The following is a 16,417-nucleotide window of genomic DNA, read 5'->3' on the forward strand; positions in this document are numbered from 1 at the left end:
TTTTCTAACTGCAAGACATAGGTCAAAGTCTACAGGCTAAATGGGATACCAATTAGAAAAATCTTTGTATTTACAATGAAAAAAGGGGTAAATAAAAACATTAGCCTTTGAAAGAGCAGAAGCTTTCTGAACCAAGCAGGAGGTGAGGTCACAGAATCCTGGTTAAGCCTCAGCACTGGGCACACCCCGCTCCCGTGTGTTGTGGCCACAAGCCAAGGAGCCCCAGCCGCCTCAGGAGGCTGGAGGAGGTGAAGGACCCTCCCTCGAGCCTTCAAAGGAGCACAGCCCTGCTGACACCTTGCTTTAGGACTTCTGGCTCCAGAGCCAGGGGAAAACACATTTCTAGGAGTAGGTGGGGCCCCTTGCACATACAGTAGCCCCGGGGAGGTTTTGTCCGACTCTGTGTCCCTGCTCAACGGGCCTTCGTTGGTCAGATATAACCACCCAGCAGCCCTGCTAGTGACTGTGAGCTGCCTCCCCCATGGTGGGGCTTGATCTGGAAGCAGCCAGGGAAAACGACTCGAGAAGGAATGTGGCTGCTTTAACTCTAAGGAAACGTGGCAGCCTCTTCAAGATGGAGGAGTGGAGCAGGAGCCTGGCACTGTGCCCAGGCATGCCAGGGGCTCTCGGTCACCTTCGCAGGACGCCTAGCCTCAGACCCGCCCCTAGAAGGAATGGGATGCGGGCCCCAGTCCCCGAGGGCGAGGAGGGCCTTGCCTCTGGGGGGTCAGCCAGTCCCAGGAGGGCCGGGCTGCGGGCAAGCTTTGCTTCCAACCCCGGAGCCCGGCCACAGGCTGACCTTGCTCCAACCCCGCCGACTCACAACACGTTTTTCTGAAGGAGGTCGGCAAAGCATCTTCTTTTAAGACTTTGATTAAGAAGCTGTTCTCTTCGGGCACCTTCCAAGGGGCCAGCAAGGAGGGCAAGAAGGTGTTTATTCTCACTCACGAAGGAAATGGGCTGTGAGCAGAAGTATTCCCTGCAATTTATTCACACCACAAAAAATTAATGAGCATTAGTAAATTCCTTTTAGTGTAAGGAGGGAAAAAGATGCAAACCATGATTTAATGAAGGATTCTGCTCTCAATGCTACTCTCCACCATAACAAAGAGGACCGTCCTTATTATTCAGAAAGCAGTTGGACTCAGAAGGAGAAGGTTCTATAAACAGCCATTAGCATCTTAATTACACGATCATTCAAAAGACAGTTCCTCTGCAAAAGAAAAAAAAAAAAAAAACTTCAGCCCATAAATCTCTTGGTCTCAAAGTCCAAGAAGTGAAACAGCCTCCTGAGAACATGTTCCAGGCTGGGTGGGAGCAGAGGGGGTCTTCACGGCATGGGAGGGGGTGGTGTCCAGGGTGGGTCCTCCCCGAGGGAGGTGGGCGCGATGAGAGGCAGCCTGGATTCCCCAAGCTTGGGTCTCTGGGCCCAGCCTCTCAGGGCAGGAAGCTTTCATTGGAAGTGGGCAACCTCATTCAAACCCACTCCTTCCTAAAGGGAAATGTAGTTGCACAATTGAAAAAAAAAAAAAGAGAGAGAAAGGCTGTCTCTCCTTCCAGGCTGAGTCTGGCTTTGAAAACAGGGCTGATCACCATCTCCTGTGGCCCCTCCATGCCCCCGATGTGGGCTTTGGTGACACAGTCCCGGGGGAAGTCCTCTCCACAGGCCTGGGTGTGTGTGTCTCACATGAGTGGAAGTGCCTGTGAACAATTTCTTTCCCAATATTTTCCGCAAAAACCCTAGAACTGACTGGTATAGGAACCAATCACTGGTTTGTGGGGAGTTCTGCCAGCTTTGGGTTAAGGGCACAGACCAGCCCCTCCCAAATCCATGGGCAAAGACAAGCGGGTATTCCCCTTGGGAGAATGCAGTGTGTCTGGCACTGTCAGAAGTAGGGGGCAGACCCTGAGGAGACCATAACTGAAAAAGACACACTCACCCCAGTGTTCATCGCAGGGTTGTTTACAACAGCCAGGACATGGAAGCATCCTAGACGTCCCTCAACAGATGAATGGATAAGGAAGCTGTGATACATGTGCACAACGGAATACCACCCAGCCATAAAAAGGAACGCATTTGACTCAGTTTGAATAAGGTGAAAAACTTAGAGACCATTACACAGAGCGACGTACGTCAGAAAGAGAAAGACAAATATCATGTTCATGACATTGTACAGAAGGTGGTGATCAAGACCATCCCCAGGAAAAAGAAAGGCAAAAAGGCAAAATGGCTGTCTGAGGAGCACTTACAAATAGCTGAGAAAAGCAGAGAAGCTAAAAGCAAAGGAGAAAGGAAAAGAACATCCATTTGAATGCAGAGCTCCAAAGAACAGCAAGGAGGGATAAGAAAGCCTTCCTAAGTGAACAATGCAAAGAAATAGAGAAAAACAACAGAACAGGAAAGACTAGAGATCTCTTCAAGAAAATCAGAGATACCAAGGGAACACTTCAGGCAAAGATGGGCACAATAAAGGACAGAAATGGTATGGACCTGACAGAAACAGAAAACGTTGAGAGGAAATGGTTAGAATCCACAGAAGAACTATACAAAAAAAATCTTCATGACCCAGATAACCACGATGGTGTGATCACTCATCTAGAGCCAGACATTCTGGAATGTGAAGTCAAGTGGGCTTTAGGAAGCATCACTACGAACAAAGCTAGTGGAGGTAATGGAATTCCAACTGCGCTATTTCAAGCTCTAAAAGATGATGCTGTGAAAGTTCTGCACTCAATATGCCAGCAAATTTGGAAAACTCAGCCGTGGCCACAGGACTGGGAAAGGTCAGTTTTCATTCCAATCCCCAAGAAAGGAAGTGTCAAAGAATATTCAAACTACAGCAGAATTTCCTTCATCTCACAGGCTAGCAAAGTAATGCTCAAAATTCTCCAAGCCAGGCTTCAACAGTACATGAACCAAGAACCTTCAGATGTTCAAGCTGGATTTACAAAAGGCAGAGGAACCAGAGGTCAAATTTCCAAAATCCGTTGGATCATAGAAAAAGCAAAAGAGTTCCAGAAAAACATCTACTTCTGCTTTACTGACTATGCCAAAGCCTTTGACTGTGTGAATCACAACAAACTGTGGAAAATTCTTTAAGAGATGGGAATACCAGACCACCCGACCTGCCTCCTGAGAAATCTGTATGCAGGTCAAAAAGCAATAATTAGAACCAGACATGGAACAATGGACTGGTTCCAAATCGGGAAAGGAGTACGTCAAGGCTGTATATTGTCACCCTGTTTATTTAACTTACATGCAGAGTACATCATGTGAAATGCCAGGCTGGATAAAGCACAAGCTGGAATCAGGATTGCTGGGAGAAATATCAATAACCTCAGCTATGCAGATGACACCACCCTTATGGCAGAAAGTGAAGAGGAACTAAAGAGCCTCTTGATGAAAGTGAAAATGGAGAGTGAAAACGCTGGCTTAAAGCTCAACATTCAGAAAACTAAGATCATGGCATCCGGTCCCATCACTTCATGGTAGATCGATGGGAAACAATGGAAACAGTGAGGGACTTTATTTTCTGGGCTCCAAAATCAGTGCAGATGGTGACTGCAGCCATGGAATTAAAAGACGCTTGCTCCTTGGAAGGAAATCTGTGACCAACCTAGATAGCATGTTAAATAGCAGAGACATTACTTTGCCAACAAAGGTTTGTCTAGTCCCATGGATAGAGGAGACTGGCAGGCTATAGTCCATGGGGTTGCAAAGAGTCGAACACAACTGAGTGACTAAGCATAGCCTAGTCAAAGGTTTGGGTTTTCCAGTAGTCATGTATGGATGTGAGAGTTGGACCATAAAGAAGGCTGAGCACCGAAGAACTGATGATTCTGAACTGGGTGTTGGAGAAGACTCTTGAGTCCCTTGGACTGCAAGGAGATCCAACCAGTCCATTCTAAAGGAGATCAGTCCTTGGTGTTCTTTGGAAGGAATGATGTTAAAGCTGAAACTCCAGTACTTTGGCCACCTCATGCAAAGAGTTGACTCATTGGAAAAGACTCTGATGCTGGGAGGGATCGGGGGCAGGAGGAGAAGGGGACGACAGAGGATGAGATGGCTGGATGGCATCACCAACTCAATGGACATGAGTCTGAGTGAACTCTGGGAGTTGGTGATGGATAGGGAGGCCTGGCTTGCCACGATTCATGGGGTCGCAAAGAGTCGGACATGACTAAGCAACTGAACTAAACTGAACTGAACTCAACGAGCATTCCCAGATAGCACAGTGCTAAGGAATCTGCCCGTAATGCAGGAGACGCAGGTTTGAGCCCTGGGTCAAGAAGATCCCTGGAGATGGGCATGGCAACCCACTCCAGTATTCTAGCCTAGAGCATCCCAGGGACAGAGGAGCCTGGCGTGCTGTAGTCCATGGGGTTGCAAAGAGTCAGACACAACTGAAATGGCTAAAACGACAAAACGTATTTGATTTACAACGTTGTGTTCATTTCAGGTATACAGCAAAGCGATTTAGTTGTACATGAAAACATCCAGGCTTCCCTAGTGACTCAGAGACTAAAGAATCTACCTGCAATGTAGGAGACCTGGGTTCGATCCCTAGGTCGGGAAGATCCCCTGGAGAAGGGAAAGACCACCCACTGCAGTGTTCTAGCCTGGAGAATCCCATGGACAGAGGAGCCTGGTGGCCGCAGTCCGTGGGGTTGCAGAGCGGCAGACGCGGCTGAGCAGCAGCAGCATATGTTCCACATCCTCTCTGTCCATCCATCCACCAGGGGACACGGGTTGTTCCCATGTCTTGACTATGAATGATTCTGCCGTGAGAGTGAAGATGCAGGTATCTCTAAGATGCTGATTTCAGCTCCTCGCGTACACACTCTGACGTAGGCTTGCTGGATCGTAGGGCAGTTCTGTTTCTAACTTCTGAGGAGCCTCTATATTAACCAACCTCACTGTGATCGTCGTTGTACGATATGTACGTGTATAAAATCACCACGCTCTATCCCTTGCACTTGCACAGCTTCGTATGCCAGCTCTGTCTCACCAGCTGGAAAAAGCCCAGCAGGAAACATAACCGCATCTACACTAGAGCAGCGGTGACTTTCCTGGGGCCGCCCTGATGCAGGGGCCCCACCCAGGCTGTCTGCCGCTTGTCACAGACGTACAGACAGGTAGACAGACAAAAGTGTAACTTGAGAATACTGAATAAGCCATCAAAGACAAAACACCCACTGTGATGAGGGTTCGTCAAAAGGACTCAGGGGCCGCTGAGAGGGTGCCCGTTGGCCGAGGAATGAAATAAATCACGGACCATTAAATCACACCCTGTGTAAATAAACAGCCCCCAGTCTGTGCTAATATAAACACACCGCTGAGGACATAAAGAGAACAAGGGACACGTCTCTCAGGCAGAAACACACTAAACCATTCGTAGACACTTCACGGTCTGGGAGCCGGGACAGAACCTCCAGCCCGTAAGTGCGCGCCTTTTCCAGGGACAGCCTCCGAAGAGGAGCACGTGAGGAGCGGCCTGACAGGCACAGCTGAGCCCGGGGACCGGGGCGACACCGCCGCCGCCAGCCAGGTGGGCGGCTCGTAGCTGATGCCATGTGGCGAGGGCACTTCATCTCGGAGGGCCTTCCCCCAGAACCCAGGACCCCAGCCTGACCCCGAGAAACACACCAGACAAACCCCATTAGACGGGGCACCTACAGAACCACTGCCCAGCATACCTCAAAGCTCCCGAGGTCACGCACGCAGGAGGTTTGAGAAACAGTCACGACCCTGTGACCTAAGGAGACGTAGTGATCAAATGTGATGTGGAACCTCGGTGGGGGTCCCAGGACCAAACTGTGAGGAAAAAACAAGGCCTTGGGTGAAAATGAAGCAGATTGGAAGAAAACGTGGATTTTCGTTTAAGGTATCCACGTGGAAACGGACGCACGGGACCAACGTAAGCTGCTGGGTGTACGGGGGTCTGTGTTTATTTCTATTATTTACCTGTTTTCATTCATTTGGGGCTGTGCTGGGTCTTCATCGCTGCGTGGGCCATCTCTAGCTGCAGCGAGTCGGGGCTACGCCGTCACCGCGTGCACCGGCTTCTCGTTGCAGAGGCTTCTGTCGTTGCAGAGCTTGGGCTCTAGGGCACGCGGCTTCAGTAGTCGGGGCCGGGGGCTCAGCGGCTGCGGCTCCCGGGCTCTAGAGCAGGGCTCGGAAGTGGTGGCACACGGGCTTCGCTGCCCTGCGGCAGGTGGGGTCTCGGAGCCTAGGGATGGAACCCATGTCTCCTGAACTGGCAAGCAGATTCTTAGCCACTGGCCCACTAGGGGAGCCCCGGAATTCTGTAATATTATCACCATCTTCTGTGAATCTGAAAGTGTTTTAAAATTTAAAAGTTGACTTTTAAAAGTCCTCAGTAAAAGCCATTTGTGGGAGAACACCCTTGCAGGGCTGTCCACTCTTGAGCACGGGGCCCACAGGCCAGGCAGCTTTCCAGCTCTGTCCTCACACCTCCACCCTGGATGGGGCCCAGGGCCCCCAGCAGACAAGTCCTCAGCTTTGTGGAGCTTCTGAACCCAAGCTGGCCCACCCCTTCAGTGCTGGGGCCATTTCTGGAAAGCGCAGGAAGGGCCTTAGGACAAACTGGATGGGCCAAAGTGGGTGGGAGCCCTTTGGGGAGGGGCTCATATTCTTGGAAATGTTCAAAATGGAACTCCAAGTAGACCAGAAGAATAGTCGAGAAGCGCTGACCACCCACTCGAGGCAAGATGACCTACCAACGAGTCTGTGTGGGCCATACCAAGGAGCCCTGCCGGGGACCAGCCCTGGCTGATCCAGGGTATTCGAAGGAGAGACGGCGTAGGCGAAGATCAGGAAACAACTGCTTAATTAAACGTTAATTAAGGATATAAAGAGTAATGGAATAAGGATAGCTCAGTAAGGAAATTCAGTGGAGAAAAGAGGCTGAAATAAGGATAGCTCAGTGAGGAAATTCAGTGGAGAAAAGAGGCTGAAGAATTCAGCCAGATGGTAAGAGAAAGAACGACATGGTGAGACCAAGTTTCGGTGAACAAGGCCCGCACTTTATTTTCCAAAGTAGTTTTTATACCTTAAGTTATGCATAGAGGATAATGGGGGAAGGGGTAGAGTCAAGCAGCAAGCCAGGCTTTCTTCCTGCAAACTTATCATATGCAAAAGTTTAGGTGATTTGCATCATCTTCTGGCCCGGAGGCCTTTTCCTCTAAAGGTGATTATTCTAAAGTCAGGCGCCAGCCTCCAAAAAGCATTAGATAAAGTTGCATTCCTATAGGGCAAAGGTGTGGTGGGCTATAACAAGAAAAAGAATTAACTCAAGGGTCCAAGATTACAAACACTAAAGCTACTACTTACACCACTTTTTTAATCAATACACTGCCAGGGACACAGCAGGTAAGGGATATGGAAACTTAGCAGCAAACATTGGCCCAACAAGTGAAAATCCCTTCACCAATACAATTTCTAATCAATCTTTTAACTACTCAAAGGAATCTGTGTTTAGACAGTTTAGAACATCTCATGCCTCTCACAGTTGGGAGGCTCTGAGCAATCACATGTGGCCAGAAAAACCTATTCAGGCAGGCTAGAGGATTTCCAAAGGAGTTTGTAGGTTGAAACACTGTCACATCCAGGAATTATTAACTGGAGCTGTAAGCTAACTCTTTTTTCAGAGAGAGGTAGTGGGGGACAGCCCCCCGTAAAGTCAGAGGTGTAGGTGAAAGCACAAAGCAGAAAGTAGGCAGACTCTGGTTTTGGGGGTAGATTGCTCGAGAATTTTCAGGGAGACTCCTGAGGCTTGATCCCGCCTTTGCGTATGCCAAGCCTCCTTCCTCATGACCTTTGCCAGAGGCGGAGCTCGCTCCCCGCAGAGCCCCCTGCAGGGTCTGCGAGGGTTACTTAGTGGGTCTGCGTGGAGGCCTCCCAGGCGTGAAGGCGATGCTGTAGGGTCTTGGGCACAGAGAGGAGGACTGGGAGCAGTGGGGAGACTCTAAGGGCCCCTGGTCCTCGGGCCCAGGACTAGACAGGCGTCCCCTGAGATGCCCAGCTCTGGGTTTTATGCAGCACAGCGTGACCGGCCCACGATCCCAGGGGTGGACAGTGGTGAGTGGGCAGGGCGGCAGGGCTGGCTCGTTTGGCCAGGACGGGCTGGATCCAGCTTCAACACTCACCGACCAACCTACTCTTCCTCACTCATTTATTTATGTATGCATTCATCCTCCTCCCCACCCCCCACGCCGTAACATTTTCCATTAAATCTCCGGTATCCTGTTAATTTACCTCTGATCAGTTCAGTAGATGCCTCTGAAATAATGACATATTTATTACAAAATCAGTAACCATATCACAACTTATAAAATAATAGCTGAATACTATTGAATATCTAGCCATGATGGCGTGGCTGAGGACTGTCTTCTGACACCCTGGGGCACCTCCAGGGTGAAGCCTATTCCCAGCACCCCTCATCCTGCTTGCTGGGACTTCCTTCAGGCCTTGAGCAGCCAAGCATGCCTGTGGGCATCCCTGTCTGACCGCGGCCAGGAAGCCTGACAAAGGCCACAGGACCTCCAGGACTAACTGGTCAATGACAAACGCACAGATGCTTTCAAATCCCACTGCTCCCTCCCACACACACTGAGTTCCACTCTTGCCAAATGTTTTACCTTTGCCTGGACATCCATCCCTCTGTCCCGGGGCCTTTGCATAGCGGCTGCTTCTGTCTTCGATGCCCTCTGCTCAGCAGAGCTTTCTCATCCATTCTGGAAACAGCTGGTGTCTCCTGCTTGGAAGCCTGCTCTGAGCCGCTGTGGCAACACCCCCACACGCTTACCTGTGGGCTGCTGAAGCATCTGTCTCGCTCGCTGTGACTGCTCCCCTGGGGCAGGGGCTGGGCTGGTGACGGTCCCTCTCTGGGGCTCAAAACAGCACTGAGCAGCGAGTAACTGGAAGGATGACTATTTCATCACATATTTTACAGGGTAGCACATTTTCATGATTCAAATTACAAAAAGGAAGACTTTTGCTTTCAGAAATGATGGGCCAACAACGATGGAATAGACCCTTCCCATGAATCCACTGGGGAATGGCCAAGCACATGAAGCAGGGGTCTGCATGATACTGGTCATCAGGAGACAAAGGACAGTGACCCCCGAAAGGTAGAAAACAAGGGAAGGGAGCCCTGGCGTCGCCCCAACTTGCTGCCTGGAAAGAGGCCCCAGGCTGGGTTGTGGGCAGCAGGACCTGGTGGAGCCCACGGGTCTCTGAATGGAGGAGACGGGTCCAGAGTACAGAGGGCGCAGGATGGCCGGAGGTCACCCACAGGATGCCGAGGAGGAGAGATCCACCCAGAGAGAACCCCAAGACTGACACAGCCTCTCCCCTCTAGTGCTCACCTGAGAACTAGCCAATGCAGGCAGCTAGAAACTGCCCCAAGCCAGGGAAGGAACCACAGAGGATTCAAGGTGGCCGTCTACGGTCTCCACTGTCCACACAGCGCCCGTTATTAGTGCTTGCTCCCATTGCTTTGTCTCAGAAGACAGAACCTCAAGGTTCAGGGAGCCATGGGCAGCGTGCTCAGAATCTGTGATTTGCCTTAACTGTGGGAAGTAATTTGGCTTCCCTGGTAGCTCAGCTGGTAAAGAATCTGTCTACAATGCCAGAGACCTGGCTTTGACCCCAAGGTTGGGAGATCCCCTGGAGGAGGGCATGGCGAGCCACTCCAGTATTCTTGCCCCACGGACAGAGGAGCCTGGTGTGCTGCAGTCCATGGAGCTGCAAAGAGTCAGACAAGACTGAACGACTAAGCACAGCAAAGCACAGCGCGTGGGAAATAATTAATCCTAGACCACCTACTGCCCCTGTCCCACCTAAAATAATCTCCAAAAGCAAGACTCAAAAGGATCCAACTGCTTCCAAGTGAACTGCAACCTACAACAAAGCTCAAGAACACTCACAGAAATTCAAAAACATCCACTGTGGCTCAGACAGCAAAGAGTCTGCGTGCAATGCGGGAGACTAGGTTCGGCCCCTGGATCGGGAAGATCCCCTGGCGAAGGGAATGGCACCCACTCCAGTATTCTTGCCTGGGAAATCCCATGGACAGAGGAGCCTGGCAGGCTACAGTCTATGGGATTACAAAGAGTCAGACATGACTGAGTGACTGACACTTTCACTTCATTTTCCTTTCCACAAGGGAAATTCCTGATGTCTGCTGTCCAATTAAAAACCACCAGGACTGCTATATAGAGGACATTTCAACATATAAGGGGGAGACATACCAATCAATTGAAACCACCTCAGAACTGACACAGATTTTAGAATTAGCACACAAAGCATTTTAAAAGATGTTAAAACAGTAATCCATATGGTCATGAAGCTAAGTGGAGACACGGAAGATATTTTTAAAAGACCCAAAATGAAATTCCAGACATAAAACTATAATGTCTCAAATGAAAACTACACTGTTGGGATTAATGATAGATTAGAAATTAAGGGGGAAAAGATTAATGAATTTGAAGGAATAGCAGTAGAAGCCAATCAAAAAGAAAAGAAAACAATTTTAAATTAGAGAATTATCAGGCGGTGGGCTAGCTTTATGCAGTGTGCAATGGTAATCCTCCAGAAATATAAATAGAACAAATATTTAAAGAAATAATGGCTAAGCGATTTCCAAATCGGAGGAAAACTTTGAACGCACAGAGCCAGGAAACTCAGAGAACTCCAAGCACAAGGAAATACTATATTAAATATATTATAATAGTCAGTTTGCTCACCACAGATAAAGAGAAAACCCACGGAGCAGCCAGAAGCAAACGATAGGCTACATAGAGAAGGCGCGTAAGAGCGACAGCAGACTTCCTGTCACAAGCGGTGCAGGAGGAAGACGCTGACAGAAGCCTGCAAGAAAACACCGCCCGAGAAGCAGACGCCAGTGAACCCAGCGTGCTTTACCAACACATCCGCTCTGTGAGAAATGGCAAAAGTGGTACTTCAAGCAGGAAGAAGTAATACCAAAGGAAACAACTGCCCTATTCATGTCGGGACATCGGCCAGTGTGAGTGTTACTTACACCGTAAATGAAGGCTGTAATAATATGCATTCAGCGTGCTGTAATGTAGCTACGCTGTGAGAAGCAGACACTAACGTGATAAAGCACAAACAACAGAACCAAAAAATATAGAATTGAATCATAAAAATATTCAATTTATCCATAGGAAGGCAGAAAAAGAGGTAATGGGGGCAAAAGAACAGCTGAGAAAAACACAAAATATTTAGATTTAAATTTAACTAATAAATATTCACATTAAATGTAAACTGTCTAAATGCCCCACTAAAAAGCAGATATTGCCAGATTGGATAGAAAAAGTGAGACCCTACAGCATGCTGACACGCTACATTAATATAAAGATATGCTGCATTAATAGAGTGGAAATGTTAATCCGGAAGAGTAGATTTCATAGTAAACTATTATTAGGAATCAATGTGGCCTTTTTATAATGAGAGAAGGATCAATCTATTAAGAGGACACAACAATCCTAAGTGGTTATGTACTTAATTACAGAATTTCACAATATGATACTTGAGGCAAAAATTGATAGAAATTCAAGCTTAAATAGACAAATCCACAATTATCGGCAAAGATTGGAATGACTCTCAGTAAACGATGCTGAAGCTGAAGCTCCAATACTGTGGCCACCTGATGCGAAGAGTCAATTCACTGGAAAAGACCCTGATGCTGGGAAAGATTGAGGCAGGAGGAGAAGGGGACAACAGGGGATGGGATGGCTGGATGGCATCACTGACTCGATGCACATGCATTTGAGCAAACTCCGGGAGATGGTGAACGACAGAGAAGCCTGGCGTGCTGCAGTCCGTGGGTCGCAAACACTCGGACACGACTGAGCGACTGCACAACCACCGCCAGTAGGTCCAGTAGATAGATCGTTAAAGACGTAGATAATGTGAGCAGCACCGCACACTAACTGCCTGACAGGACTGTGTTCAGCATCCCACCCAGCAAGAGGGGTGTTCCACTCCTGTCAAGGATGCAGGAAAGCGTTTACAATCACAGACCCTATGATTATTATTTTAAAGGACTCAAGTCAGGCAGATATGCTCTTTGTCAACAGAACTAAACTAGAAATCAATAAAAGAAAATCTCTAGAAAATCTTCTGAACGTTTAAACTAAATGATCTACTTCTAAATAACTCATGGTTCAAAAAAGAAATTAAAAGGGAAATGAGAGAGTGTTGTGGGTTGAATGGAAATGAAAACACAACTGGGATAGTAATTGAGGGAAGTAATGCTGTGATTGTCTCAGGAAACACAGAAACAATATTTAGAAGATGTAATATCCATTTTGGATAAAACACTCCAAAAGCTGGGCATGGAAGGAAACTTCTTCAACCTGAAAGAGCACCTGTTCAAAATCTTCAAGGAACATAATGCGTGATGGAAAAGACATAAAGGCTTACTTCTAAGATTGGAAATAAGACGATGATGTCTGCTCCAGCTGCTTATATTCAACACTGTGCTGGCATTTCTGCCCAATGTAATAAGGCAAGAAAAAGAAATGAAATCCACCCAGATTAGAAAGGAAGGGCTAAAACTGTCTTTGTTCACAGAAATTAGGATTCTGTAGGAATTTGATGGAATCAACAAAAAGATACTAGACCTAATATCTGAGTTTATCAAGCTTTCAGTATGAAAGATCAATGTAAAAAAAAAACAAAAACAAAAGAATTTCTATAAACTAGGAACAGTCAAAAATTGAAATAAAAATTACTTAAAAACTAACAAAGTATGATTTTGTACCAAAAGTATGACAAATACGGCACAAGGTTAAAAGACCTGTATGCTAGAAACTACAAAATATTGCTGAGAGAAATGAAATAAAATCTGAATGGAAAGATACACAGTGTCTGTGGGTCAAAACTCAAAATTATTAAGCTGACGATCACATCCTAAGCTATTGCCAAAACTCACATGGAAATGCAAATCATCTAAAAAAGTTAAAAGAAAAAAGTAGAGAACTAACACTATCTCATTTCGAGACTCTGTAAAGCTACAGTAATCAAGTTTGGGCATAAACGTGGATAAATAGATCAGTGGTGCAGAGAAGGGAGCTTAGAAATAGACCCATGCAAACGTTGCCAGCCAAGTTTTCACAGTTACAGAGGAAACTCAGTGGAGAAAGGACAGTCTTTCAAACAAACGGTGCCAAAACAATGGAAATACTCATTTTCAGAAATAAATTTGTATGTGTAATTCACACCAAGTACCAAACCATCTCAAAATACATTATAGATCTAAATGTAAACCCCAAACTATAAAACTTCTAGAAAAAAACATACCTGAAACATTTTTGGCTTGAAGTTAGGCAAAAACTTCTTAAGTAGGATACCAAAATATGTACTTTATAGAGCAAACTGATGAACAAGACTTCACCAAAATTAAAAACTTCTGGTTCTTCATTTTACACAGTTTGGAGAATGAAAAGGCAAATTGTAGATTGGGAGAAAATATTTGCAAAGTACATGTATGAGAAAAGACTTGTATCTTAATATATAGTGAAAGTTGCTCAGTTGTGTCTGACTCGTTGCGACCCCATTCTGTGGAATTCTCCAGGCCGGAATACTAGAGTGGGTAGCCTTTCCCTTCTCCATGGGATCTTCCCAACCCAGGGAGAGAACCCAGATCTTCTGCACAGAAGGCAGATTCTTTACCAGCTGAGCCACAAGGGAAGCCCAAGAACACTGAAATGGGTGGCCTATCCCTTCTCCAAGGGATCTTCTCCACCCCAGGAATCAAACCGGGGTCTCCTGTATTGCAGGTGGACTCTTTACCAACTGAGCTTTAAGTAGTAATAAATAAAGAACTATCAAAAATCAAGAAAACCAACAACTCAATAAAAATGTTGGGTACCTCTCCACAAAAGTATTTATGTGTACGTATGCGAACAAGCCTATGAAAAGATTCTTAACATTATTAGTCATTAGGGAAACACAGAATAAAACCATATGAGATACTGATTTACACCCAATAGGATAATACCAAAAAAGACTCCAAGATAGGAGAAAACAGAGCACCCAGAACTCTTGCTGCTGGTGCAGATGTTAAGTGGCACGGCCACACTGGAAAAGAGTTCACCATTTCATGCAAAGTTAAGTGTGCAGCTGAGATACAATCCAGCCATTCTACTCCATAATATTTACGCACAAGAAATGAAAACATATGCTTATACAAAAACTACACATGAATGGTGGCAGCAGCTTGATTTGTGATAGCCCATGTAGGCAACCCAAATGCCCCTCAACAGGTGAATTCATGAAAACTGTTGTGTCCACATAAGGGAACGTTACTTGGCAGTGAAAAGGAATTAACTGTTTACTGGGAGCTTTAGTAACATGGCTGAATCTCAAAATAATTTTACTGAGTGAAACAAGCCAGAAAAAAGGAGGATACCCTGTGTCAGTCCACTTTTAATACGAATCCAGGATATGAAAACTGATGCATCATGAGCCCAGCCTGGGCTGAAGCGGACGGGGAGATGCAGGATGCAGGGACTGCAGAGGGCCAGTGGGAACAGCCTGGGGAGATGGATGTGGATGCATTTATTCTCTTGAGTGTGACAGTTTTTCATAGGCATGTTCACAGGTGTTCAGTCGCGTCAGACTCTGTTACTCCATGGACTGCAGCCCACCAGGCTCCTCTGTCCATGAAATGTTCCAGCCAGAATTCTGGAGTGGGTTGCCATTTCCTCTTCCAGGGTATCTTCCTGATCCAGGGAGAATGCGTTTCTTGCACTGCAGGCAAATTCTTTACTACTGAGCCACCAGGGAAGCCTTTTCATAGGCATGCTGCTGCTGCTAAGTCACTTCAGTCGTGTCCGACTCTGTTGGACCCCATAGATGGCAGCCCACCAGGCTCCCCCGTCCCTGGGATTCTCCAGGCAAGAACTCCGGAGTGGGTTGCCATTTCCTTCTCCAATGCATGAAAGTGAAACGTGAAAGTGAAGTTGCTCAGTCGTGCTTGACTCTTAGAAACCCCATGGACTGCAGCCTACCAGGCTCCTCCGTCCATGGGATTTTCCAGGCAAGAACACTGGAGTGAGTTGCCATTTCCTTCTCCAATGTGTGAAAGTGAAAGTGAAGTCGCTCAGTCATGTCCAACTCTTTGCGACCCCATGGACTGCAGCCTACCAGGCTCCTCCGTCCATGGGATTTTCCAGGCAAGAGCACTGGAGTGGGGTGCCGTTGCCTTCTCCATTTCACAGGCGTACAAATGCCAAAATTTATAAAAGTGTCTACTGCAAACGCGTGTCGTTTACTGTATGCCAGTCGCGTGTCCTGTGATGATTAATTTCATGACCACTTGGCTGGACTATGACGACCAATTCTTTGACCAAACACCAATCTAGTCATTTCCGTGAAGGTGGTTTTTTTAAGATATGATTAACATTTAAATCAGCAGGCTTGGAGAAAATAAATGATGCTCCATCATGTGCCTGGGTCTCATCCAGCCAACTGAAGGTCTTAAGAGAAAGCAGTGTGAGGTCCCCCAGGAAGACGGGGTTCTGTTTCTGGATGGCCTCTGGGTCCCAGCAGTGATGCCAGTGTTTCCCTGAGTGCCCAGCCTGCCTCGTTCTGCACATCCCGGGCGTGCCGGCCTCCATACCTGCACGATGCAGTCCTTACGTTTCAATCTCTCGCTCTGTCTGCCTCTCCCTCGTAGTTCTGTTTCTCTGGAGAACGCCGACGAATCCACATCTGTAAAGCTGTTAAAAATATCAAAAGATACAAAAGATGAAAACCCATACTTCCATTGACAGCATACTTAAATCTACAGATCGAAAAATGAATGGCCCACAATTCATTCAACAGTTGAAAAAATAATTTATAATATACGTGTAAGATAGGTAGTACCCATTGTTGTCTTATTTATGCCCTTCTGTATATTCTACATTTCAAAAACTTGAAAGAAATTAATTCCAAAGTTAAAAGTGTTATTAATTAATAATAAGATAAGAACGCTAGGAGGAAACTTAGCAAACAATATAAACAGTTGATTCACAAAAGATGTTGAAATGACACATACATATGTCAACTCTTGTTAGAGCAAATAAAAGCAAAGTTAAAAAATAAGAATTTTTTTTATCAATTAAGTAATTGTCCAACGAACTTGAGTCAATAATAATAACCAGGCTGACACGAGTTGACTGAAATGGCTCCTGTCAGGTACTGTCCAGAGGAATGTAAATTAATACAACATTATTTGGAAATTCATGGGGTTATATACATCTCAAGTCCTTAAACTGATGTCCTCACTTTGACCTAACAATTCTGGCTCTACAGTATTTTTCTACAAATAACCATAACTATAGGAAATGATATAAGTACAAGTGTGCTCGTTGCTGAAAT

The sequence above is a fragment of the Bos grunniens genome, chromosome 5 (assembly GCF_055505025.1).
Source record: "Bos grunniens cultivar Pamir isolate PY7600 chromosome 5, Bosgru_T2T1.0, whole genome shotgun sequence".
NCBI lineage: Eukaryota > Metazoa > Chordata > Mammalia > Artiodactyla > Bovidae > Bos > Bos grunniens.